Raw genomic sequence first — 26,648 nt, 5'->3', positions numbered from 1 at the left:
CTGCCACTCAATAAGATCATGGCTGATCTTCTACCTCAACTCCACTTTCCTGCACGATCCCCATATCCCTTGATTCCTTTAATATCCAAAAATCTATCGATTGATCTCTATCTTGAGTTTGATCATCAGGCAAATACATCAGAAGCTTCTGCCACTGCAGGAGATTTTTTTAGGTTAGATTTTTATTGTATCATAGAGGACGTAACCTGCCACTCGCATCAATTCTGGCCAGATAAGCAAGTTTGGCCAGCTCCGATTTACTCTAATTCCTCTTAGGACTGCATATGTGTCCTCTGGGGGAAAACCTTCTGGTGAGTTAAGAAAATCAGCGCAGGTAAGTAAATCAGCGTAGGTAAGTAAATCAGAGCAGGTCAGTAAATCAGAGCGGGTTGTGAATCAGAGCAGGTCAGTAAATCAGTGCAGGTCAGTAAATCAGTGAATGGTCAGTAAATCAGTGCAGGAAAGTGAATCAGAGCAGGTCAGTAAATCAGCGCAGGTCAGTAAATCAGTGCAGGTAAGTGAATCAGTGCAGGTCAGTAAATCAGTGCAGGCCAGTAAATCAGCGCAGGTAAGTGAATCAGTGCAGGTCAGTAAATCAGTGCAGGTCAGTAAATCAGTGCAGGAAAGTGAATCAGAGCAGGTCAGTAAATCAGTGCAGGTCAGTAAATCAGTGCAGGTCAGTAAATCAGTGCAGGAAAGTGAATCAGAGCAGGTCAGTAAATCAGCGCAGGTCAGTAAATCAGCGCAGGTAAGTGAATCAGTGCAGGTCAGTAAATCAGTGCAGGCCAGTAAATCAGCGCAGGTAAGTGAATCAGTGCAGGTCAGTAAGTCAGCGCAGGTAAGTAAGTCAGCGCAGGTAAGTGAATCAGTGCAGGTCAGTAAATCAGGCAGTTAAGTAAATCAGCGCAGGTCAGTAAATCAGATCAGGTCGGTAAATCAGCGCAGGTAAGTAAGTCAGCGCAGGTCAGTGAATCAGTGCAGGTCGGTAAATCAGCGCAGGTAAGTAAGTCAGCGCAGGTCAGTGAATCAGTGCAGGTAAGTAAACCAGTGCAGGTAAGTGAATCAGTGCAGGTCAGTAAATCAGCGCAGGTAAGTAAATCAGTGCAGGTAAGTGAATCAGTGCAGGTCAGTAAATCAGGCAGTTAAGTAAATCAGCGCAGGTAAGTAAATCAGTGCAGGTAAGTGAATCAGTGCAGGTCAGTAAATCAGTGTAGGTCAGCAAATCAGTGCAGGTCAGTAAATCAGACCAGGTAAGTGAATCAGTGCAGGTAAGTAAATCAGAGCAGGTAAGGGAATCAGTGCAGGCAAGTGAATCAAAGCAAGTAAGTAAATCAGCGCAGGTCATTAAATCAGCGCAGGTCATTAAATCAGTGCAAGTAAGTAAATCAGAGCAGGTCATTAAATCAGCGCAGGTCATTAAATCAGTGCAGGTCAGTAAATCAGAGCAGGTCAGTAAATCAGTGCAGGTAAGGGAATCAGTGCAGGTAAGTAAATCAGTGCAGGTAAGGGCATCAGTGCAGGCAAGTGAATCAAAGCAAGTAAGTAAATCGGCGCAGGTCAGTAAATCAGAGCAGGTCAGTAATTCAGTGCAGGTCAGTAAATCAGTGCAGGTAAGTAAATCAGAGCAGGTCAGTAAATCAGTGCAGGTAAGGGAATCAGTGCAGGTAAGTAAATCAGTGCAGGTAAGGGCATCAGTGCAGGCAAGTGAATCAAAGCAAGTAAGTAAATCGGCGCAGGTCAGTAAATCGGTGCAGGTCAGTAAATCAGTGCAGGTAAGTAAATCAGTGCAGGCAACTGAATCAAAACAAGTAAGGCAATCAGCACAGGTCAGTAAATCAGCGCAGGTCAGTAAATCAGAGCAGGTAAGTCAATCAGCGCAGGTCAGTAAATCAGTGCAGGTCAGTAAAGCAGAGTAGGTCAGTAAATCAGCGCAGGTCATTAAATCAGAGCAGGTCAGTAAATCAGTGCAATTCAGGAAATCAGTGCATGGAAGTAAATCAGTGCAGGTCAGTAAATCAGTGCAGGTCGGTAAATCAGTGCAGGTAGGTAAATCAGTGCAGGTCAGTGAATTAGTGCAGGTGAGCAAATCAGAGCAGTTCAGTAAATCAGCACAGGTTAGTAAATCAGTGCAGGTAAGTAAATCAGTGCAGGTAAGTAAATCAGAGTAGGTCAGTAAATCAGCGCAGGTTAGTAAATCAGTGCAGGTAAGTGAATCAGAGCAGTTAAGTGAATCAGTGCAAGGTAAGTAAATCAGCGCAGGTAAGTGAATCAGCGCAGGTAAGTGAATCAGTGCCGGTAGGTAAATCAGTGCAGGTAAGTGAATCAGTGCAGGTAAGTGAATCAGCACAGGTAAGTGAATCAGTGCCGGTAAGTAAATCAGTGCAGGTAAGTGAATCAGCGTCGGTAAGTAAATTAGTGCAGGTAAGTGAATCAGCACAGGTAAGTGAATCAGTGCAGGTAAGTGAATCAGAGCAGGAAAGTGAATCAGTGCAAGGTAAGTAAATCAGAGCACGTCAGAAAATCAGAGCAGGAAAGTAAATCAGTGCAGGTAAGTAAATCAGTGCAGGTAAGTAAATCAGGGCAGATCAGTAAATCAGGGCAGGTCAGTAAATCAGCATCGGTAAGTAAATCAGCGCCGGGAAGTAAATCAGTGCAGGTAAGTAAATCAGTGCAGTGCAGGTCAGTAAATTAGCGCAGGTAAGTAAATCAGCGCAGGTAAGTAAATCAGTGCAGTGCAGGTCAGTAAATTAGCGCAGGTAAGTAAATAAGTGCAGGTAAGTAAATCAGGGTAGGTCAGTAAATCAGGGCAGGTCAGTAAATCAGTGCAGGTAAGTAAATCAGCGTCGGTAAGTAAATCAGTGCAGGTAAGTAAATCAGTGCAGGTGAATAAATCAGCGCTGGTCAGTAAATCAGTGCAGGTCAGTAAATCAGTGCAGGTCAGTAAATCAGAGCAGGAAAGTAAATCAGTGCAGGTCAGTGAATCAGAGCAGGTAAGTAAATCAGTGCAGGTCAGTAAATCAGAGCAGGTCAAAAAATCAGAGCAGGAAAGTAAATCAGTGCACGTCAGTGAATCAGAGCAGGTAAGTAAATCAGTGCAGTTCAGTAAATCAGAGCAGGTAAGTAAATCAATGCAGGTAAGTGAATCAGAGCACGTCAGTGAATCAGAGCAGGTCAGTAAATCAGCGCAGGTCAGTGAAACAGCGCAGGTCAGTGAATCAACACAGGTAAGTAAATCAGTGCTGCGAAGTGGACATAAGTAAATCTGCGCAGGTAAGTAAATCAGAGCAGGTCAGTAAATCAGTGCAGGTCAGTAAGTCAGTGCAGGTAAGTAAATCAGTGCAGGTAAGTAAATCAGTGCAAGTAAGTGAATCGGTGCAGGTCAGTGAATCAGAGCAGGTAAGTAAATCAGTGCAGGTCAGTAAACCAGGGCAGGTCAGAAAATCAGAGCAGGAAAGTAAATCAGAGCAGGAAAGTAAATCAGTGCAGGTCAGTAAATCAGAGCAGGTAAGTGAATCAGAGCAGGTAAGTGAATCAGAGCAGGTAAATGATTCAGAGCAGGTCAGTAAATCAGGGCAGGTCAGTAAATCAGTGCAGGTAAGTAAATCAGCGTCGGTAAGTAAATCAGTGCAGGTAAGTAAATCAGTGCAGGTGAATAAATCAGCGCTGGTCAGTAAATCAGTGCAGGTCAGTAAATCAGTGCAGGTCAGTAAATCAGAGCAGGAAAGTAAATCAGTGCAGGTCAGTGAATCAGAGCAGGTAAGTAAATCAGTGCAGGTCAGTAAATCAGAGCAGGTCAGAAAATCAGAGCAGGAAAGTAAATCAGTGCACGTCAGTGAATCAGAGCAGGTAAGTAAATCAGTGCAGTTCAGTAAATCAGAGCAGGTAAGTAAATCAATGCAGGTAAGTGAATCAGAGCACGTCAGTGAATCAGAGCAGGTCAGTAAATCAGCGCAGGTCAGTGAAACAGCGCAGGTCAGTGAATCAACACAGGTAAGTAAATCAGTGCTGCGAAGTGGACATAAGTAAATCTGCGCAGGTAAGTAAATCAGAGCAGGTCAGTAAATCAGTGCAGGTCAGTAAGTCAGTGCAGGTAAGTAAATCAGTGCAGGTAAGTAAATCAGTGCAAGTAAGTGAATCGGTGCAGGTCAGTGAATCAGAGCAGGTAAGTAAATCAGTGCAGGTCAGTAAACCAGGGCAGGTCAGAAAATCAGAGCAGGAAAGTAAATCAGAGCAGGAAAGTAAATCAGTGCAGGTCAGTAAATCAGAGCAGGTAAGTGAATCAGAGCAGGTAAGTGAATCAGAGCAGGTAAATGATTCAGAGCAGGTCAGTAAATCAGAGCAGGTCAGTAAATCAGAGCAGGTAAGTGAATCAGAGCACGTCAGTGAATCAGAGCAGGTCAGTAAATCAGAGCAGGTAAGTGAATCAGCGCAGGTCAGTGAATCAGCGCAGGTAAGTAAATCAGTGCTGCAAAGTGGACATAAGTAAATCAACGCAGGTAAGTAAATCAGCGCAGCTTAGTGCAGGTCAGTAAATCAGTGCAGGTCAGTAAGTCAGTGCAGGTAAGTAAATCAGTGCAGGTAAATAAATCAGTGCAGGTAAGTGAATCAGAGCAGCTCAGAAAATCAGAGCGGGAAAGTAAATCAGTGCAGGTCAGTGAATCAGAGCATGTAAGTAAATCAGTGCAGGTCAGTAAATCAGAGCAGGTCAGTAAATCAGTGTCGGTAAGTGAATGAGAGCAGGTCAGTGAATCAGTGCAGGTCAGTGAATCAGCGCAGGTCAGTGAATCAGCGCAGGTAAGTAAATCAGTGCTGCTAAGTGGACAGAAGTAAATCAGCGCAGGTAAGTAAATCAGCGCAGCTAAGTGCAGGTAAATAAATCAGTGCCGGTCAGTAAATTAGTGCAGGTAAGTACAGGGAAGTAAATCAGTGCAGGTCAGTAAATCAGTGCAGGTGAGTAAATCAGCGCAGGTTAGTAAATCAGAGCAGGTCAGTAAATCAGTGTAGGTAAGTGAATGAGAGCAGGTCAGTGAATCAGTGCAGGTCAGTGAATCAGCGCAGGTAAGTAAATCAGTGCTGCTAAGTGGACAGAAGTAAATCAGCGCAGGTAAGTAAATCAGCGCAGCTAAGTGCAGGTAAATAAATCAGTGCCGGTCAGTAAATTAGTGCAGGTAAGTACAGGGAAGTAAATCAGTGCAGGTCAGTAAATCAGTGCAGGTGAGTAAATCAGCGCAGGTCAGTAAATCAGTGCAGGTGAGTAAATCAGCGCAGGTCAGTAAATCAGTACAGGTCAGTAAATCAGTGCATGTGAGTAAATCAGCGCAGGTCAGTAAATCAGTACAGGTCAGTCAATCAGTGCAGGTCAGTCAATCAGTGCAGTTCAGTCAATCAGTGCAGGTCAGTAAATCAGTGCAGGTCAGAAAAACAGAGCAGGTCAGAAAATCAGTGTAGGTCAGTCAATCAGTGCAGGTCAGTCAATCAGTGCAGGTCAGTAAGTCAGAGCAGGTCAGAAAATCAGAGCAGGAAATTAAATCAGTGTAGGTCAGTAAATCAGTGCAGGTCAGTAAATTGGTGAAGGTAAATAAATCAGCGTAGGTAAGTAAATCAGCGCAGGTAAGTAAATCGGCGCAGGTCAGTAAATCAGCGCAGGCCAGTAAATCAGTGCTGGTCAGTAAATCAGTGCAGGTAGGTAAATCAGTGCAGGTCTGTAATCAGTGCATGTCAGTAAATCAGTGCAGGTCAGTAAATCAACGCCGGTCAATAAATCAGTGCAGGTCGGTAATTTAGTGCAGGTCAGTAATTCAGTGCAGGTAGGTAAACCAGGGCAGGTCAGTAAATCAGCACAGGTCAGTAAATCATCACAGGTAAGTAAATCAGTGCAGATAAGTAAATTAGCGGAGGTCAGTAAACCAGTGCAGGTAAGTACACCAGTGCAGGTAGATAAATCAGTGCAGGTCGGTAAATCAGGACAGGCCGGTAAATCAGTGCAGGTCAGTAAATCAGTGCAGGTCAGTAAATCAGTGGAGGTCAGTAAACCAGTGCAGGTAGGTAAATCAGTGCAGGTAAGTAAATCAGTGCAGGTCAGTAAATCAGTGGAGGTCAGTAAACCAGTGCAGGTAGATAAATCAGTGCAGGTAGGTAAATCAGTGCAGGTCAGTAAATCAGTGCAGGTCAGTAAATCAGTGCAGGTCGGTAAATTACCGCAGGTCAGTGAATCAGCGCAGGTCAGTAAATCATCACAGGTAAGTAAATCAGCTTAGGTAGGTAAATCAGGGCAGGTAAGTAAATCAGTGCAGCTTAGTAATTCCGGGCACGTCAGTCAATCAGCGCATGTAAGAAAATCAGTGCAGAGAAGTAAATCAGCACAGGTCAGTAAATAAGCGCAAGTCAGTAAATTAATGCAGGTAGGTAAATCTGGGCTGGTCAGTAAATCAGCGCAGGTAAGTAAATCATGCAGGTAGGTAAATCAGGGCAGGTCAGTAAAGCAATGCAGGTCAGTAAATCAAGACAGTTTGGTAAATCAGTGCAGGTCGGTAAATCAGTGCAGGTCAGTAAATCAGTGCAGGTCAGTAAATCAGTGGAGGTCAGTAAACCAGTGCAGGTAGGTAAATCAGTGCAGGTCAGTAAATCAGTGCAGGTAGATAAATCAGTGCAGGGAGATAAATCAGGGCATGTCAGTAAATCAGTGCAGGAAAGTAAATCAGTGCAGGTCAGTAAATCAGTGCAGGTCGGTAAATTACGGCAGGTCAGTGAATCAGCGCAGGTCAGTAAATCATCACAGGTAAGTAAATCATCTTAGGTAGGTAAATCAGGGCAGGTAAGTAAATCAGTGCAGCTTAGTAATTCCGGGCACGTCAGTCAATCAGCGCATGTAAGAAAATCAGTGCAGAGAAGTAAATCAGCACAGGTCAGTAAATAAGCGCAAGTCAGTAAATTAATGCAGGTAGGTAAATCTGGGCTGGTCAGTAAATCAGCGCAGGTAAGTAAATCATGCAGGTAGGTAAATCAGGGCAGGTCAGTAAAGCAATGCAGGTCAGTAAATCAAGGCAGTTTGGAAAATCAGTGCAGGTCGGTAAATCAGTGCAGGTCAGTAAATCAGTGCAGGTCAGTAAATCAGTGCAGGTCGGTAAATCAGTGCAGGTCAGTAAATCAGTGCAGGTCAGTAAATCAGTGCAGGTCGGTAAATCAGCGCAGGTCAGTAAATCAGTGCAGGTCGGTAAATCAGCGCAGGTCAGTAAATCAGCGCAGGTCAGTGAATCAGCGCAGGTCAGTAAATCAGCGCAGGTCAGTGAATCAGCGCAGGTCAGTAAATCAGCGCAGGTCAGTAAATCAGCGCAGGTCAGTGAATCAGCGCAGGTCAGTAAATCAGCGCAGGTCAGTAAATCATCGCAGGTAATTAAATCAGTGCAGGTAAGTAAATCAGCGCAGGTAAGTAAATCAGCGCAAGTCAATAAATCAGTGCAGGTAGGTAATCAGCGCAGGTAAGTAAATCAGCGCAAGTAAGTAAAGCAGTGCAGGCCAGAAAATCAGTGCAGGTCAGGAAATCAATGCAGGTCATTAAATCAGTGCAGTTCAGTAAATCAACACAGGGAGGTAAATCTGGGCAGGTCAGTAAATCAGCGCGGGAAATTAAATCAGTGCAGGTAGGTAAATCAGTGCAGGTCAGTTAATCCGTGCAGGTAGGTAAATCAGTGCAGGTCAGTCAATCAGCGCAGGTCAGTAAATCAGCGCAGGTAAGTAAATTAGCACAGTTAAGTAGATCAGTCCAGGGAAGTAAATCAGTGCAGATATGTAAATCAGTGCAGTTCAGTAAATCTGTGCTGGTCAGTAAATCAGTGCAGCTAAGTAAATCAGCGCAGGTAGGTAAATCAGCGCATGTCAGTAAATCAGTGCAGCTCAGTAAATCAGCGCAGGTCAGTGAATCAGCGCAGGTCAGTAAATCAGCGCAGGTCAGTAAATCATCGCAGGTAATTAAATCAGTGCAGGTAAGTAAATCAGCGCAGGTCAGTAAATCAGTGCAGGTAGGTAATCAGCGCAGGTAAGTAAATCAACACAAGTAAGTAAAGCAGTGCAGGCCAGAAAATCTGGGCAGGTCAGTAAATCAGGGCAGTTTGGAAAATCAGGGCAGGTCGGTAAATCAGTGCAGGTCGGTAACTCAGTGCAGGTTGGTAAATCAGCGCAGGAAAGTAAATCAGTGCAGGTCAGTAAATCAGTGCAGGTCAGTAAATCAGTGCAGCGAAGTAAATCAGTGCAGGTAGGTGAATCAGCGCAGGTCAGTGAATCAGCACAGGTCAGTGAATCAGCACAGGTCAGTGAATCAGCGCAGGTCAGTGAATCAGCGCAGGTCAGTAAAACATCGCAGGTAATTAAATCAGTGCAGGTAAGTAAATCAGCGCAGGTAAGTAAATCAGCGCAATTCAGTAAATCATTGCTGGTAGGTAATCAGCGCTGTAAATCAGTGCTGGTCAGTAAATCAGTGAAGTAAATCAGCGCAGGTCAGTAAATCGGTGCAGGTCAGTAAATCAGCGCAGGTAAGTAAATCAGCGCAGGTAAGTAAAGCGGTGCAGGCCAGTAAATCGATGCAGGGAGGTAAATCTGGGCAGGTCAGTAAATCAGCGCAGGAAAGTAAATCAGCGCAGGTAGGAAAATCAGTGCAGGTCAGTTAATCAGTGCAGGTAGATAAATCAGCGCAGGTCAGTAAATCAGCGCAGGTAAGTAAATCAGCGCAAGTAAGTAAAGCGGTGCAGGCCAGTAAATCGATGCAGGGAGGTAAATCTGGGCAGGTCAGTAAATCAGCGCAGGAAAGTAAATCAGCGCAGGTAGGAAAATCAGTGCAGGTCAGTTAATCAGTGCAGGTAGATAAATCAGCGCAGGTCAGTAAATCAGCGCAGGTAAGTAAATCAGCACAGTTAAGTAGATCAGTCCAGGTAAGTAAATCAGTGCAGATATGTAAATCAGGGCAGGTAAGTAAATTAGTGCAGGGAAGTAAATCAATTCAGCTAGGTAAATTTGGGCAGGTCAGTAAATCAGCGCAGGTAAGTAAATCATGCAGGTAGGTAAATCAGGGCAGGTCAGTAAAGCAGTGCAGGTCAGTAAATCAGTGCATGTCGGTAAATCAGCGCAGGAAAGTAAATCATCACAGGTAAGTAAATCAGTGCAGCTAAGTAAATCAGTGCAGGTAGCTAAATCAGCGCAGGTCAGTAAATCAGTGCAGCTAAGTAAATCAGCGCAGGTAGGTAAATCAGCGCAGGTCAGTGAATCAGCGCAGGTCAGTAAATCAGCGCAGGTCAGTAAATCATCGCAGGTAATTAAATCAGTGCAGGTAGGTAAATCAGGGCAGGTCACTAAATCAGTGCAGGTAAGTAAATCAGGGCAGTTTGGAAAATCAGGGCAGGTCGGTAAATCAGTGCAGGTCGGTAAATCAGTGCAGGTCGGTAAATCAGCGCAGGAAAGTAAATCAGTGCAGGTCAGTAAATCAGCGCAGGTCAGTAAATCAGTGCAGCTAAGTAAATCAGCGCAGGTAAGTAAATCAGCGCAATTCAGTAAATCATTGCAGGTAGGTAATCAGCGCTGTAAATCAGTGCTGGTCAGTAAATCAGTGAAGTAAATCAGCACAGGTCAGTAAATCGGTGCAGGTCAGTAAATCAGCGCAGGTCAGTAAATCAGCGCAAGTAAGTAAAGCAGTGCAGGCCAGTAAATCAATGCAGGGAGGTAAATCTGGGCAGGTCAGTAAATCAGCGCAGGAAAGTAAATCAGTGCAGGTAGGAAAATCAGTGCAGGTCAGTTAATCAGTGCAGGTAGGTAAATCAGTGCAGGTCAGTCAATCAGCGCAGGTCATTCAATCAGCGCAGGTCAGTAAATCAGCGCAGGTAAGTAAATCAGCACAGTTAAGTAGATCAGTCCAGGTAAGTAAATCAGTGCAGATATGTAAATCAGTGCAGGAAAGTAAATCAGTGCAGGTCACTAAATCAGCACAGGGCAGTAAAGCAGCGCAAGTCAGTAAATCAATTCAGGTAGGTGAATTTGGGCAGGTCAGTAAATCAGCGCAGGCAAGTAAATCAGTGCAGGTAGGTAAATCAGGGCAGGTCAGTAAATTAGTGCAGGTCAGTAAACAAGAGCAGGTCAGTAAACAAGAGCAGGTCAGTAAATCAGTGCAGGTCGGTAAATCAGTGCAGGTCGGTAAATCAGCGCAGGAAAGTAAAGCAGTGCAGGTCAGTAAATCAGTGCAGGTCAGTAAATCAGTGCAGCTAAGTAAATCAGCGCAGGTAAGTAAATCAGCGCAATTCAGTAAATCATTGCAGGTAGGTAATCAGCGCTGTAAATCAGTGCTGGTCAGTAAATCAGTGGAGTAAATCAGCGCAGGTCAGTAAATCGGTGCAGGTCAGTAAATCAATGCAGGTCAGTAAATCAGCGCAGGTAAGTAAATCAGTGCAGGTCAGTTAAACAGTGCAGGTAGGTAAATCAGTGCAGGTAAGTAAATCAGCGCAAGTAAGTAAATCAGTGCAGGTAGGTAAATCAGGGCAGGTCAGTAAATTAGTGCAGGTCAGTAAACAAGAGCAGGTCAGTAAATCAGTGCAGGTCAGTAAATCAGTGCAGATAGGTAAATCAGGACAGGTCAGTAAATCAGTACTGGTAAGTAAATCAGTGCTGGTCAGTAAATCAGTGCAGGTCAGTAAATCAGTGCAGGGAAGTAAATCAGTGCAGGGAAGTAAATCAGTGCAGGTCAATATATCAGCACAGGTCAGTAAATCAGCGCAAGTAAGTAAATCATCACAGGTAAGTAAATCAGTGCAGGTAGGTAAATCATCGCAGGTCAGTGTATTAGTGCAGGTAAGTAAATGAGCGCAGGTCAGTAAATCAGCGCAGGTAAGTAAATCGGCGAAGGTAACGAATCAGCGTTGGTAAGTAAATCAGCGCAGGTAAGTAAATCAGTGCAGGTAAGTAAATCAGTGCAGTAAATCAGCGCAGGTCGGTAAATCAGCGCAGGTCAGTAAATCAGTGCAGAGAAGTAAATCAGTGCAGGTCAATAAATCAGCACAGGTCAATAAATCAGCGCAAGTCAGTAAATCAATGCAGGTTGGTAAATCTGGGCAGGTCAGTAAATCAGCGCAGGTAAGCAAATCAGTGCAGGTAGGTAAATCAAGGCAGTTCAATAAATCAGTGCAGGTAAGTAATTGAGTGCTGGTCAGTCAATCAGAGCAGGTTTGTAAATCAGGGCAGGTCAGTAAATCAGTGCAGGTAAGTAAATCAGTCCAAGTTAGTAAATCAGTGCAGGTATTTAAATCAGTGCAGGTCCGTAAATCAATGCAGTTAAGTCAATCAGTCCAGGTTAGTAAATCAGTGCAGGTATTTAAATCAGTGCAGGGAAGTAAATCAGTGCAGGTCAATATATCAGCACAGGTCAGTAAATCAGCGCAAGTAAGTAAATCATCACAGGTAAGTAAATCAGTGCAGGTAGGTAAATCATCGCAGGTCAGTGTATTAGTGCAGGTAAGTAAATGAGCGCAGGTCAGTAAATCAGCGCAGGTAAGTAAATCGGCGAAGGTAACGAATCAGCATAGGTAAGTAAATCAGCGTAGGTAAGTAAATCAGTGCAGGTAAGTAAATCAGTGCAGTAAATCAGCGCAGGTCGGTAAATCAGCGCAGGTCAGTAAATCAGTGCAGAGAAGTAAATCAGTGCAGGTCAATAAATCAGCACAGGTCAATAAATCAGCGCAAGTCAGTAAATCAATGCAGGTTGGTAAATCTGGGCAGGTCAGTAAATCAGCGCAGGTAAGCAAATCAGTGCAGGTAGGTAAATCAAGGCAGGTCAATAAATCAGTGCAGGTAAGTAATTGAGTGCTGGTCAGTCAATCAGAGCAGGTTTGTAAATCAGGGCAGGTCAGTAAATCAGTGCAGGTAAGTAAATCAGTGCAGTTAAGTCATTCAGTCCAGGTTAGTAAATCAGTGCAGGTATTTAAATCAGGGCAGGTAAGTAAATCAGTGCAACTGAGTAAACCCGGGCACGTAAGTCAATCAGTGCAGGAAAGTAAATCAGTGCAGGTCAATAAATCAACACAGGTCAGTAAATCAGCGCAAGTCAGTAAATCAATGCAGGTTGATAAATCTGGGCAGGTCAGTAAATCAGTGCAGGTCTGTAAATCAGTGCAGAAAGGTAAATCAGGAAAGGTCAGTAAATCAGTACAGTTAAGTAAATCTGTGCAGGTCAGTAAATCTTTGCAGGTCAGTAAATCAGCGCAGGTCAGCAAATCAGTGCAGGTAAGTAAACCAGTGCAGGTAGGGAAATCAGTACATGTAGGTAAATCAGGGCAGGTCAGTAAATCAGTGCAGGTCAGTGAATCAGCGCAGGTCAGTAAATCAGCGCAGGTCAGTAAATCATCACAGGTAAATAAATCAGCGCAGATCAGTAAATCAGTGCAGGTCAGTGAATCAGCGCAGGTCAGTAAATCAGCGCAGGTCATTAAATCAGTGCAGGTAAGTAAATCAGTGCAGTTAATCAGTGCAGGTAAGTAAATCAGCGCAGGTAAGTAAATCAGCGCAGGTAAGTAAATCAGTGCAGTTAATCAGTGCAGGTCAGTAAATCAGCGCAGGTCAGTAAATCAGTGCTGGTAAGTAAATCAGCGCAGGTCTGTAAATCAGCGCAGGTAAGTAATCAGCGCAGATTAGTTAATCAGCGCAAGGTAAGTAAATCAATGCAGGTAAGTAAATCAGTGCAGTAAATCAGTGCAGGTCAGTAATCAGCTCAGGTCAGTAAATCAGTGGATGTAATTAAATCAGGGCAGTAAATCAGCGCAGGTCAGTAAATCAGCGTGGTCAGTAAATCAGTGCAGGTAAGTAAATCAGTGCAGGTAAGTAAATCAGCGCAGCTAAGTAAATCTGAGCAGGTCAGTAAATCAACACAGTTAAGTAGATCAGACCAGGTAAGTAAATCAGTGCAGATATGCAAATCAGCGCAGGTAAGTAAATCAGCGCAGGTAAGTAAACCAGTGTGGGAAGTAAATCAGTGCAGGTCAGTAAATCAGCACAGGGCAGCAAAGCAGCGCAAGTCAGTAAATCAGTGCAGGTCAGTAAACAAGAGCAGGTCAGTAAATCAGTGCAGATAAGTAAATCAGGACAGGTCAGTAAATCAGTGCAGGTCAGTAAGTCAGTGCAGGTCAGTAAATCAGCGCAGGTCAGTAAATCAGCGCAGGTAGGTAAATCAGGAAAGGTCAGTAAATCAGTGCTGTTAAGTAAATCAGTGCTGGTCAGTAAATCACTGCTGGTCGGTAAATCAGGGCAGGTCAGTAAATCAGTGCAGGAAAGTAAATCAGTGCAGGAAAGTAAATCAGTGCAGGTCAGTAAATCATCACGGGTCAGTAAATCAGCGCAGGTCAGTGAATTATCACAGTTCAGTAAATCAGCGCAGGTAATTAAATCGGCATAGGTAAGTTATCAGCGTAGGTAAGTAAATCAGCGCTGATAAGTGCATCAGCGCAGGTAAGTAAATCAGTGCAGGTAAGTAAATCAGTGCAGTTAATCAGCGCATGTCGGTAAATCAGCGCGGACAGTAACCAGCGCAGGTCAGTAAACCAGCGCAGGTCAGTAATCCAGCGCAGGTCAGTAAATCAGAGCAGGTAAGTAAATCAGAGCAGTAAATCAACGCAGGTCAGTTAATCAGCGCGGGTCAGTAAATCAGTGCGGTTAAGTAAATCAGTGCAGGTAAGTAAATCAGCGCAAGTCAGTAAATCAGTGCAAGTAAGTAATCAGCGCTGTGCATCAGTGCAGGTCAGTAAATCAGCGCAGGTCAGCAATTCAGCGCAGCGCAGGTCAGCAAATCAGCGCAGGTCAGCAAATCAGCGCAGGTAAGTAAATCAGCGCAGGTAAGTAAATCAGCGCAGGTAAGTACAGCAATGCAGTTTGGTAAATCAGTGCAGGTGAGGAAATCAGTGCATGTCAGGAAATCAGTTCAGGTCAGAAAAATCAGTGCATCTACGTAAATCAATGCAGGTAAGTAAAGCAGTGCAGGTAAGTAAATCAGCACAGTTAATCAGCGCAGATCAGTAAATCAAGCGCAGGTCAGTAAATCAAGCGCAGGTAAGTAAACCAGCACAGGTCAGTAAATCAGTGCAGGTAGGTAAATCAGGGCAAATCAGTAAATCAGTGAAGGTCAGTAAATCAGTGCAGGAAAGTAAATTATCACAGGTCAGTGAATCAGCGCAGGTCAGTCCATCAGTGCAGGTAAGTAAATGAGCGCAGGTCAGTAAATCAGTGCAGGTAAGTCAATTGGCGAAGGTAAGTAATCAGCATAGGTAAGTAAATCAGTTCAGGTAAGTAAATCAGTGCAGGTCGGTAAATCAGCGAGGTCAGTAAATCAGCCCAGGTCAGTAAATCAGCGCCGGTCAGTAAATCAGCTAAATCAGTGCAGGGAAGTAAATCAGAGCAGGTCAGTAAATCAGTGAAGTAAATCAGTGCAGGTCAGTAATTCAGTGAAGTAAATCAGTGCAGGTCAGTAAATCAGTGAAGTAAATCAGTGCAGGTCAGTAATTCAGTGAAGTAAATCAGTGCAGGTCAGTAAATCAGTGAAGTAAATCAGTGCAGCTCAGTAATTCAGCGCAGGTCAGTAATTCAGCGCAGGTCAGTAAATCAGTGCAGGTAGGTAAATCAGTGCAGGTCTGCAGTCAGTGCAGGTCAGTAAATCAGGCCTGGTCAGTAAATCAGCGCCGGTCAGTAAATCAGTGCAGGTAGGTAAATCAGTGCAGGTAGGTAAACCAGGGCAGGTCAATAAATTAGTGCAGCTAAGTAAATCATCACAGGTAAGTAAATCAGTGCAGGTAAGTAAACCAGTGCAGGTAGGTAAATCAGTGCAGGTAAGTAAATTAGCGGAGGTCAGTAAATCAGTGCAGGTAGGTAAATCAGGGCAGGTCAGTAAATCAGTAGAGGGAGGTAAATCAGGGCAGTTCAGTAAATCAGGGCAGGAAAGTAAATCAGTGCAGGTCAGTAAATCAGTGCAGGAAAGTAAATCAGTGCAGGTCAGTAAATCAGCACAGGTAAGTAAACAGAGCAGGTGAGTAAATTAGAGCAGGTCAGTAAATCAGCAACAGTAAGTAAATCAGCGCAGGTCAGTAAATCAGTGCAGGTCAGTTAATCAGCGCAGGTAAGGTAATCAGTGCAGGTAAGGTAATCAGCGCAGGTCAGTAAATCAGTGCAGGTAAGGTAATCAGTGCAGGTAAGGTAATCAGCGCAGGTCAGTAAATCAGCGCAGGTCAGTTAATCAGCGCAGGTAAGTAAATCGGCGTAGGTAAGTTATCAGCGTAGGTAAGTAAATCAGTGCAGGTAAGTAAATCAGTGCAATAAATCAGCGCAGGTGAGTAAATCTGTTCAGGTAATCAGCACAGGTAAGTAAATCTGTGCAGGTAAGTAAATCAGTGCAATAAATCAGTGCAGGTCAGTAAATCAGTGCAGGTAATCAGTGCAGGTAATCAGTGCAGGTAAGTAAATCAGTGCAGGGAAGGAAACCAGCGCAGGTCAGTAAATCAGTGCAGCTAAGTTAATCATCACAGGTAAGTAAATCAGTGCAGGTCAGTAAATCAGGGCAGGAAAGTAAATCAGTGCAGGTCAGTAAATCAGCACAGGTAAGTAAACAGAGCAGGTGAGTAAATCAGAGCAGGTCAGTAAAACAGCAACAGTAAGTAAATCAGTGCAGGTCAGTAAATCAGTGCAGGTAAGGTAATCATCACAGGTAAGTAAATGAGCGCAGGTCAGTAAATCAGCGCGGTCAGTAAATCAGTGCAGGGAAGGAAATCAGTGCAGGTAAGTAAATCAGCGCAGGTCAGCAAATCAGAGCAGCTAAGTCAATCAGTCCAGGTAAGTAAATCAGTGCAGGTATTTAAATCAGGGCAGGTAAGTAAATCAGTGCAGCTTAGTAAATCCGGGCACATAAGTCAATCAGCGCAGGTAAGTAAATCAGTGCAGGGAAGTAAATCAGTGCAGGTCAATAAATCAGCACAGGTCAGTAAATCAGCGCAAGTCAGCAAATCAATGCAGGTTGGTGAATCTGGACAGGTCAGTAAATCAGCGCAGGTAGGCAAATCAGTGCAGGTAGGTAAATCAAGGCAGGTAAGTAATTGAGTGCAGGTAAGTAATTGAGTGCAGGTCAGTAAATCAGAGCAGGTCAGTAAATCAGTGCAGGTTTGTAAATCAGGGCAGGTCAGTAAATCAGTGCCGGTAAGTAAACCAGCACAGGTCAGTAAATCAGTGCAGGTAAGTAAATCAGCGGAGGTCAGTAAATCAGTGCAGGTCCGTAAATCTGTGCAGGTAAATCAATCAGTCCAGGTAGGTAAATCAGTGCAGGTATTTAAATCAGGGCTGGTAAGTAAATCAGTGCAGCAGAGTAAATCCGGGCACGTAAGTCAATCAGTGCAGGTAAGTAAATCAGTGCAGGGAAGTAAATCAGTGCAGGTCAATAAATCAACACAAGTCAGTAAATCAGCGCAAGTCAGTAAATCAATGCAGGTTGATAAATCTGGGCAGGTCAGTAAATCAGCGCAGGTAAGTAAATCAGTGCAGGTCTGTAAATCAGTGCAGATAGGTAAATCAGGGCAGGTCAGTAAATCAGTGCAGGTCAGTGAATCAGCGCAGGTCAGTGAATCAGCGCAGGTCAGTAAATAGCGCAGGTCAGTAAATCAGTGCAGCTAAGTAAATCAGTGCAGGTAGGTAAATCAGGGCAGGTCAGTAAATCAGTGCAGGTCAGGAAATCAGTGCAGGTCAGTAAATCAGCGCAGGTAGGTAAATCAGGGCAGGACAGTAAATCAGTGCAGGTCAGTAAATCAGCGCAGGTCAGTAAATCAGCGCAGGTCAGTAAATCATCGCAGGTCAGTAAATCAGTGCAGGTCAGTGAATCAGCGCAGGTCAGTAAATCAGCGCAGGTCAGTGAATCAGAGCAGGTCAGTGAATCAGCGCAGGTCAGTAAATTAGCGCAGGTCAGTAAATCATCACAGGTAAGTAAATCAGTGCAGGTAAGTAAATGGGCAAAGGTAACTAATCAGCGTAGGTAAGTAAATCAGCGCAGGTCAGTAAATCAGTGCAGGTATTTAAATCAGTGCAGGTATTTAAATCAGGGCAGGTAAGTAAATCAGTGCACGTAAGTCAATCAGCGCAGGTAAATAAATCAGTGCAGGGAAGTAAATCAGTGCAGGTCAATAAATCAACACAGGTCAGTAAATCAGCGCAAGTCAGTAAATCAATGCAGGTTGATAAATCTGGGCAGGTCAGTAAATCAGCGCAGGTAAGTAAACCAGCGCAGGTCAGTAAATCAGTGCATGTCTGTAAATCAGGGAAGGTCAGTAAATCAGTGCAGGTAAGTAAACCAGCGCAGGTCAGTAAATCAATGCAGATCAGTAAATCAGTGCAGGGAAGTAAACCAGTGCAGGTAAGTAAATCCGAGCAGTAATTCAGCGCAGTCAGTAAATCAGCGCAGGTGAGTAAACCAGCGCAGGTCAGTAAATCAGTGCAGCTAAGTAAATCAATGCAGGTAAGTAAATCAGCGCAGGGAAGTAAATCAGTGCAGTTAATCAGTGCAGGTGAGTAAATCAGTGCAGGTTAGTACTTCAGTGCAGGTAAGTAAATCAGCGCAAGTCAGTAAATCAGAGCAGGTCGGTAAATCAGCGCGGATAAGTTAATCAGCGTAAGGTAAATAAATCAGTGCAGGTAAGTAAATCAGTGAAGTAAATCAGTGCAGGTAAGTAAATCAGCGCAGGTAAGTAAATCAGTGCATTTAATCAGCGCAGGTCAGTAAATCAGCGCAGGTCAGTTAATCAGCGCAGGTTAGTAAATCAGTGCTGGTCGGTAAATCAGTGCAGGTCGGTAAATTAGCGCAGGTCAGTTAATCAGCGCAGGTCAGTAACTCAGTGCAGGTCAGCAATTCAGCGCAGGTAAGTAAATCAGCGCAGGTAAGTAAATCAGCGCAGGTAAGTACAGCAGTGCAGTTTCGTAAATCAGTGCAGGTCAGTAAATCAGTGGAGCTAAGTAAATCAATGCAGGTAAGTAAATCATTGCAGGTAATTAAATCAGTGCAGTTAATCAGTGCAGGTAAGTAAATCAGTGCAGGTTGGTAAATCAGCGCAGGTCAGTTAACCAACGCAGGTCAGTAAATCAGTGCAGGTAAGTAATCAGTGAAGTAAATCAGCGCAGGTCTGTAATTTAGCGCACGTCAGTAAATCAGCACAATTCAGAAAATCAGCGCAGATCAGTAAACCAGCGCAGGTCAGTAAATCAATGCAGGTATGTAAATCAGTACAGGTAAGTAAATCAGCGCAGGTAAGTAAATCAGTGCAGTTAATCAGTGCGGGTCAGTAAATCAGCGCACGTAAGTAAATCAGCGCAGGCCAGGAAATCAGTGCAGGCCAGGAAATCAGTGCAGGTCAGTAAATCAATGTAGGTAAGTAAATCAGTGCAGTTCGGTAAATCAGTGCAGGTCAGGAAATCAGTGCAGGGAAGTAAACTGTGCAGGTCAGTAAATAACAGCATGTAGGTAAATCAATCAACGCAGGTCAGTAAATCAGTGCAGGTCAGTAAATCAGTGCAGGTCAGCAAATCAGTGCAGGTAGGTAAATCAGTACAGGTAAGTAAATCAGTGCAGGTAAGTAAACCAGTGCAGGTAGGTAAATCAGTGCAGGTAGGTAAATCAGCGCAGGTCAATAAATCAGGGCAGGAAAGTAAATCGGTGCAAGTCCGTAAATCAGTGCAGGTAGGTAAATCAGCGCAGGTCAGTAAATCATCACAGGTAAGTAAATCAGTGCAGATATGTAAATCAGGGCAGGTAAGTAAATCAGTGCAGCTTAGTAAATCTGGGCACGTAAGTAAATCAGCGCAGGGAAGTAAATCAGTGCAGGAAGTAAATCAGCACAGGGCAGTAAAGCAGCGCAAGTCAGTAAATCAATGCAGGTCGGTAAATCAGTGCAGGTCAGTAACAAGAGCAGGTCAGTAAATCAGTGCAGGTCAGTAAATCAGTGCAGATAGGTAAATCAGGACTGGTCAGTAAATCAGCGCAGGTCAGTAACTCAGCGCAGGTCAGTAACTCAGCGCAGGTCAGTAAATCAGCGCGGATAGGTTAATCAGCGCAAGGTAAGTAAATCAGTAGATGTAATTAAATCAAGGCAGTAAATCAGTGCAGGTAGGTAAATCATCACAGGTAAGTAAATCAGTGCAGGTCAGTAAATCAGCGCAAGTCAGTAAATCAATGCAGGTAGGTAAATCTGAGCAGGTCAGTAAATCTACGCAGGAAAGTAAATCAGTGCAGGAAAGTAAATCAGTGCAGGTCAATAAATCAGTGCAGGTCAGTAAATCATCACAGGTCAGTAAATCAGCGCAGGTCAGTGAATCATCACAGGTCAGTGAATCAGCGCTGGTCAGTAAATCAGCGCTGGTCAGTAAATCAGCGCTGGTCAGTAAATCAGCGCAGGTAAGTAAATCAGCTCAGGTCGGTAAATCAGCGCGGTCAGTAAACCAGCGCAGGTCAGTAAACCAGCGCAGGTCAGTAAATAAGTGCAGGTAAGTAAATCAGTGCAGGTAAGTAAATTAGAGCATGTAAATCAACGCAGGTCAGTTAATTAGCGCAGGTCAGTAAATCAGTGCGGTTAAGTAAATCAGTGCCGGTAAGTAAATCAGTGCAAATCAGTAAATCAGTGCAGGTCAGTAAATCAGTGCAGGTAGGTAAATCAGGGCAGGTCAGTAAATCAGTGCAGGAAAGTAAATCAGTGCAGGTCAGTAAATCGGTGCAGCTAAGTAAATCATCACAGGTAAGTAAATCAGTGAATCAGCGCAGGACAGTGAATCAGCGCAGGTCAGTGAATCAACGCAGGTCAATGAATCAGCGCAGGTCAGTAAATCGGCGCAGGTAAGTAATCAGCGTAGGTAAGTAAATCAGCGCAGGTAAATAAATCAGTGCAGGTGAGTAAATGAGTGCAGGTCGATAAATCAGCGCGGTCAGTAAATCAGTGCAGGTAAGTAAATCAGCGCAGGTCAGTAAACCAGCGCAGGTCACTTAATCAGCGCAGGTCAGTAAATCAATGCGGGTAAGTAAATCAGTGCAGGTAAGTACAGCAGCGCAGTTCGGTAAATCAGTGCAGATCAGGAAATCAGTGCAGCTAAGTAAATAAATGCAGGTAAGTAAATCAGTGCAGGTAAGTAAATCAGCGCAGGTAAGTAAATCAGTGCATTTAATCAGCGCAGGTCAGTAAATCAGCGCAGGTCAGTTAATCAGCGCAGGTTAGTAAATCAGTGCTGGTCGGTAAATCAGTGCAGGTCGGTAAATTAGCGCAGGTCAGTTAATCAGCGCAGGTCAGTAATTCAGTGCAGGTCAGCAAATCAGCGCAGGTAAGTAAATCAGCGCAGGTAAGTAAATCAGCGCAGGTAAGTACAGCAGTGCAGTTCGGTAAATCAGTGCAGGTCAGGAAATCAGTGCAGGTCAGTAAATCAGTGCAGATAGGTAAATCAGGACTGGTCAGTAAATCAGCGCAGGTCAGTAAATCAGTGCTGGTCAGTAAACCAGTGCAGGTAAGTAAATTGGTGCAGGTCTGCAGTCAGTGCAGGTCAGTAAATCAGGCCTGGTCAGTAAATCAGCGCAGGTCAGTAAATCAGTGCAGGTAGGTAAATCAGTGCAGGTAGGTAAACCAGGGCAGGTCAGTAAATCAGTGCAGCTAAGTAAACCAGTGCAGGTAGGTAAATCAGTTTAGATACGTAAATTAGCGGAGGTCAGTAAATCAGTGCAGGTAAGGAAATTAGTGCAGGTAAGGTAATCAGCGCAGGTTAGTAAATCAGCGCAGGTCAGTAAATCGGCGCAGGTAAGTAAATCAGTGCAATAAATCAGCGCACATGAGTAAATCAGTGCAGGTAATGAGTGCAGGTAATCAGCGCAGGTCAGTAATCCTGTGCAGGTAAGTAAATCAGTGCAATAAATCAGTGCAGGGAAGTAAATCAGTGCAGGTAAATAAATCAGTGTAATAAATCAGCGCAGGTAAGTAAATCAGTGCAGTTAATCAGAGCAGGTCAGTTAATCAGCGCAGGTCAGTAAATCAGTGTGGGTAAAGAAATCAGTGCAGGTAAGTAAATCAGTGAAGTAAATCAGTGCAGGTCAGTAAATCAGCGCAGGTCAGTAAATCAGTGCAATGCAGTAAATCAGCGCAGGTAAGTAAATCAGTGCAGGTAATCAGTGCAGCTTATCAGCGCAAGTAAGTAAATCAGTGCAGGTAAGTAAACCAGCGCAGGTCAGTAAATCAGTGAAGTAAATCAGCGCAGGTCAGTAAATCAGTGCAGGTCAGTAAATCAGGGCAGGAAAGTAAATCAGTGCAGGTCAGTAAATCAGCACAGGTAAGTAAACAGAGCAGGTGAGTAAATCAGCGCAGGTCATTAAATCAGTGCAGGTAAGTTATTCAGTTCAATAAATCAGAGCAGGTGAGTAAATCAGTGCAAGTAATCAGTGCAGGTAATCTGTGCAGGTAAGTAAATCTGTGCAGGTAAGTAAACCAGAGCAGGTCAGTAAATCAGTGCAGCTAAGTAAATCAGTGCCGGTAAGTAAACCAGCGCAGGTCAGTAAATCAGTGTTGCTAAATAAATCAATGCAGGTCAGTAAATCAGCGCAGGTAAGTAAATCAGTGCAGTTAATCAAAGCAGGTCAGTTAATCAGCGCAGGTCAGTAAATCAGCGCAGTTCAGTAAATCAGCGCAATGCAGTAAATCAGTGCAGGTCAGTAAATCAGCGCAGGTAAGTAAATCAGTGCAGTTAATCAGAGCAGGTCAGTTAATCAGCGCAGGTCAGTAAATCAGCGCAGTTCAGTAAATCAGCGCAATGCAGTAAATCAGCGCAGGTCAGTAAATCAGCGCAGGTAAGTAAATCAGCACAGGTAATTAAATCAGAGCAGGTAAGTAAATGAGCGCAGTTAAGTAGTTCTGTCCAGGTAAGTAAATCAGTGCAGATATGTAAATCAGGGCAGGTAAGTAAATCAGTGCAGCTTTGTAAATCTGGGCACGTAAGTAAATTAGCGGAGGTAAGTAAATCAGCGGAGGTAAGTAAATCAGCGCCGGTCAGTAAATCAGCGCATGTCAGTAAATCAGCACAGGTCTGTAAATCAGAGCAGGTCAGTAAATCAGCGCAGGTAAGTAAATCAGTGGAGGTAAGTAAATCAGTGCAGGTCAGGAAATCCGCACAGGTCAGTAAATCCGCGCAGGTAAGTAAATCAGTGCAGGTAAGTAATCAGCGCAGATAAGTAAATCAGTGCAGGTAAATAAATCAGTGCAGATCAGTAAATCATTGCAGGTAAGTAAATCAGTGCAGCTAAGTAAATCAGCGCAGGTCAGTAAATCAGCGCAGGTCAGTAAATCAGGGCAGGTAAGTAAATCAGTGCAGGTCAGTAAATCAGCGCAGGTAAGTAAATCAGTGCAGGTAAGTAAATCAGCGCAGGTAAGTAAATCAGCGCAGGTCAGTAAAGCAGGGCTGGTAAGTAAATCAGTGCAGGTCAGTAAATCAGCGCAGCTCAGTATTCATTGCAGGTCAGTCAATCAGCGCAGGTCAGTCAATCAGCGCAGGTCAGTCAATCAACGCAGGTCAGTAAATCAACGCAGGTCAGTAAATCAGGGCAGGTCAGTAAATCAGTGCAGGTCAGTAAATCAGTGCAGGAGAGTAAATCAGGGCAGGTCGGTAAATCAGTGCAGGTCGGTAAATCAGCACAGGTAAGTAAATCAGTGCAGGTCAGTAAATCAGCGCAGTCAGTAAATCAGTGCAGGTAAATAAATCGTTGCAGGTAAGTAAATCAGTGCAGCAGATGCCTGGACTGCAGCAGCAGAGAGGTGAGAGAGAGTGGGAGAGAATGGCAGGGGGGAGTTTTTTGGGGATAGTTAGGTGCGGGGACTGGGAGGGAGGAGGCCATTTAGCCTGGGATTGGTGCAGGAACCGTGACCGGGATGCCATTCGGCCATGGATAGTTGCAGGGACCGGGAGTGAGGAGGCCATTCGACCACAGATAGGTGCAGGGATCGGGACTGCAATCGGGAGGCTCTTCGGCCTATGTTAGAGCGGGGACTGGAACCGGCATCTAGAGGATTTGGGGAGATAAACATTTGTCATTACACTTTAATAATTTAATGGAGATAAGTTGCTGCAATGTTTAATGTGCTTGGTAAGTTGCTGCAATGTGCTTGTGCAGGTTGCTGTGAGCTGGCTGTCTGTTTCACTTTTCAGCCTCAGCCCACATTGTGTTCCTGGTTACTGTGGCAACCCGATCTTTTTGTCACAGATCTTGGGCTCCACCCCCAAATCTAAACGACAGGCTAGTGGGCGCCAAAATGAAGAATTCAAATGGGGAAACTTGGATGTTTTTTTTGTCGTACTTGGGCCCCCAAAAAACGGGCGTAACTCTTCAAGTACGCCAAAAAACAGCTTTGGGGAAAATTGAGCCCAATGGTGGCAGGATTCATTTGGAGTGGGGGCTTGTCTATTATTCATCTGAAGATTTTCCTTTTCAGCTGGCTCTGCAGCTATCTGGCAGCTGGAGCAATTTATGAGAGATTGCTTTGTGAGTGAAATGCCTTCTCGTGCACTGTCAAGGGATCACGATGAAATAGCCCACCTGGGTCTGCAGACAGGAAGATGCCAATGTCAGTGGACAGGACCATCGACTGGTGATTACTCAGACTGCCATTCCTGTGGTGGACCTCCTTTTTTTCCCTCTTCTTCCTCATCAAGGCAGTGGTACAGGACAAGATCTATTGGAAACCCCATTGTTTCCTTAGATCCAGATGCAATCTTTCACTTTCAAACAATGTAAAAAGCTTGTAAAAATAGATTTAAAATAAGTAAATTAGCTTGAAAAAAACATACATTATATTGATATGTACTTTTAAGTAAATTCTTGCTTAAAAAAAAATTGACATGAACTTAAAAATAATTGAATACAACTATTGATCTCATGCTGATTAAAAAAACGTCCTTACTCGGTCCCTATAGTCTTTTGCAATGGAATGCCTCTGAGCTGTCACAATATCTCTTCCACGGGGGGTGTTCTCTACTGTTGGAAATCACAGGGGAAAGTGATCCTTAAGCAAACCACATCCATCCGGTATCATTTTCAAACGACAGGGCAGGGATTCAGATGCCAAAGAGAGCCATCTGCAACAGGACCCAAGGACAAATCTCCATACTGTTTCTGCACTGGAAACCTGGCATTGGACTTCAACTTCAATAGCCCACACGCACCTGGTTACTAGATTGGTGCAGCCACTTTTGACACAATCCTTCCCGTTGTTGTTAGATCGCTGTTTAATCGTTTGCACTCTGCTTCAGGTTCTGAAAATCATTTTAGTTCTGAGAAAGCCTGGATTTATCCACTTCAATGGTATAAAAACAATCTGAGGCAGTAATCTCATAGGTTGGTAGAGCAATTGTATAGTGATCAGGAATTAGGGAAATCAAGGTAGTTAGCACAAAGGGTAGACATGGCAATAAGAAATAGTTATAGAAAGAGGCGCTGACACTTCATGGAGTTGTCCTGGTCTCCCATTACAAGCCAAACTTAGAGGGGCGCTTTCCTCATGAGATCCATGAATTGTCCAGCTGGCCTTTACCTTTCAATAGTAATGACGAGAATTTGTCTAGTATTGAAACCCTAGCAAGTATATGGTGGAAAGATTAATGAACACTGCAGGCAATATCCCCACATTTTGAAATCTTATGCAGAACGCATATCTTTAACATTAGAAATGGTTCAAATAAATTAAAGTTTCTGGTTCTGCAAGTCTCAATTATAACATGGTGCAACTTTTGTAAAGTAACTGCACTGCTGAATAAAACAACCTGTATAGCGTCTGTGTGCGTATGTCTCTCAGTTTGGATGTTTCAGCACAGTTAGTCATTCTTTATAATTGGACCTGGACCACAGTAATTATAATGTAGTTTCAGCTAGCCCAACTACATTCAATGTCAGACTTTTTGAGGTATCAGAAGTCTCTGTCACATTTATTATGACTTTCCAAGTTTGTTGAATGTAGTTCCACTTTCCTTCTGGTTATACATACTGCGCTATCCATAAATAGATATCATGCAGCCTTGAAATCAGAAGCCGTGGATGGGAATCAAAGCAGAGATAAAAAGTTGTGACAAGTAAAAATCCTTGTGGCAAATTCTTATTTTCTAGATGTCATTTTGGTAGCTGAACTTATGTTTTAGCAAATATTTATTTTTTATTACCTCATTCTGCCTTCATTTTGAGCTTTTCCTGTCATTCCCTGAGCTATGTTGGTTATGGCTTAATAAGACTTCAGTTGCGATTCTTGAATTATTCATTGATTATATTTTTTACTGATTCTCAAATTCAGCATAGTCTATAAAATAATGATGCCAAGAACAATGCAAAGTCAGAGGTACTGAAAAGAGTGTAACGTAAGCCACTCACAATGGACTGGTGGGTGAACTGGTGTGCTGTCCATTATAAGTTAGTGCCCAGTTTATCATGTTTGCACTGGGAGTACTAAAATTAGTTGGTACAGTGAGCGACTAATTTTACAATCATTAAGCCTGCCCATATAATATGCTCCCATGGAACCAGCTGTTTTATCTTACACAATTACAGCAATTTAGAATATGGAAAAGAGTAAATGGGAAATCTATGACATAATTATTCATATTAAGTAATCTCTGTCAATAGTTAGTGTCATGTATCTAGACATGTTACTGCCTGTACTATTACATATGATGTGCCACCAGAGGGCACTACTATGGGGAACTTGTAGGTTACCTGTACAGGTGGGCCAGGCCTCGTATAAAAGGCAGGCCACCATGTGTGATCCTCACTCTGGAGTTACATTAAATGGACTAAGGTCACAACAGTTCCAGATCAATACATTGCCTCGTGGAGTCATTATTAGAGCATCTAAAGACATAACAATTGGCGACGAGATTATGGACTTCCACGCGAAAATGGCTAACCTTGGCACGTTGCAGCAGTTCGTCGATGGTGATGAGTGAGATGCCTTTGTGGAGAGGCTCAACCATTTCTTCACAGCAAACAACCTGGTAGGCGACAACCTGGTCACACTGGCTGATAAGCGCAGAGCTATCCTGCTATCCAGTTGTGGGCCCACCGTCTATGGCCTTGTCAGGGACTTGCTGGTACCAGCGAAGACAATGACTAAGACATAGGAGGAGCTTGTAACACTGAGCCAAGAACAACTCAAGCCCAAAGAGAGCATCCTCACAGCCAGACACCGGTTTTATACCCACCAATGGCCTGAAGGCCAGGAAATCGCGAAATATGCTGCAGACCTCAGGAGGCTGGCGGCACCATGTGATTTTGGCGACCACCTCACCGAAGCACTGCGGGATATCTTTGTCATCGGAATCGGCCACGAGGGCCTTCTTCACAGGCTACTATCTGTGGATACCACAGTCACACTGCAGAACGCCATCTCTGTGCGCCAGGCATTCATGACCTCGACCTGTTGCTCTAGGCGGATGACTCATCCTCAGGACTCAAACCCGGCAAGTATTGTGCACAGAATGGCGCCTTTTAGAGGCTGGACTGTAGAACGTGAATCTTCTGAGGGGAGTCAGAACAGGCCCCCGAGTCCCTTAACTCAGAGTCCGCTGATGGGGCTAATCGAGTAGCACCATGCTGGCTTTGCGGA

The sequence above is a fragment of the Pristiophorus japonicus genome, chromosome 1, assembly GCF_044704955.1.
Source record: "Pristiophorus japonicus isolate sPriJap1 chromosome 1, sPriJap1.hap1, whole genome shotgun sequence".
NCBI lineage: Eukaryota > Metazoa > Chordata > Chondrichthyes > Pristiophoridae > Pristiophorus > Pristiophorus japonicus.
This window is presented reverse-complemented; position numbering follows the sequence as displayed.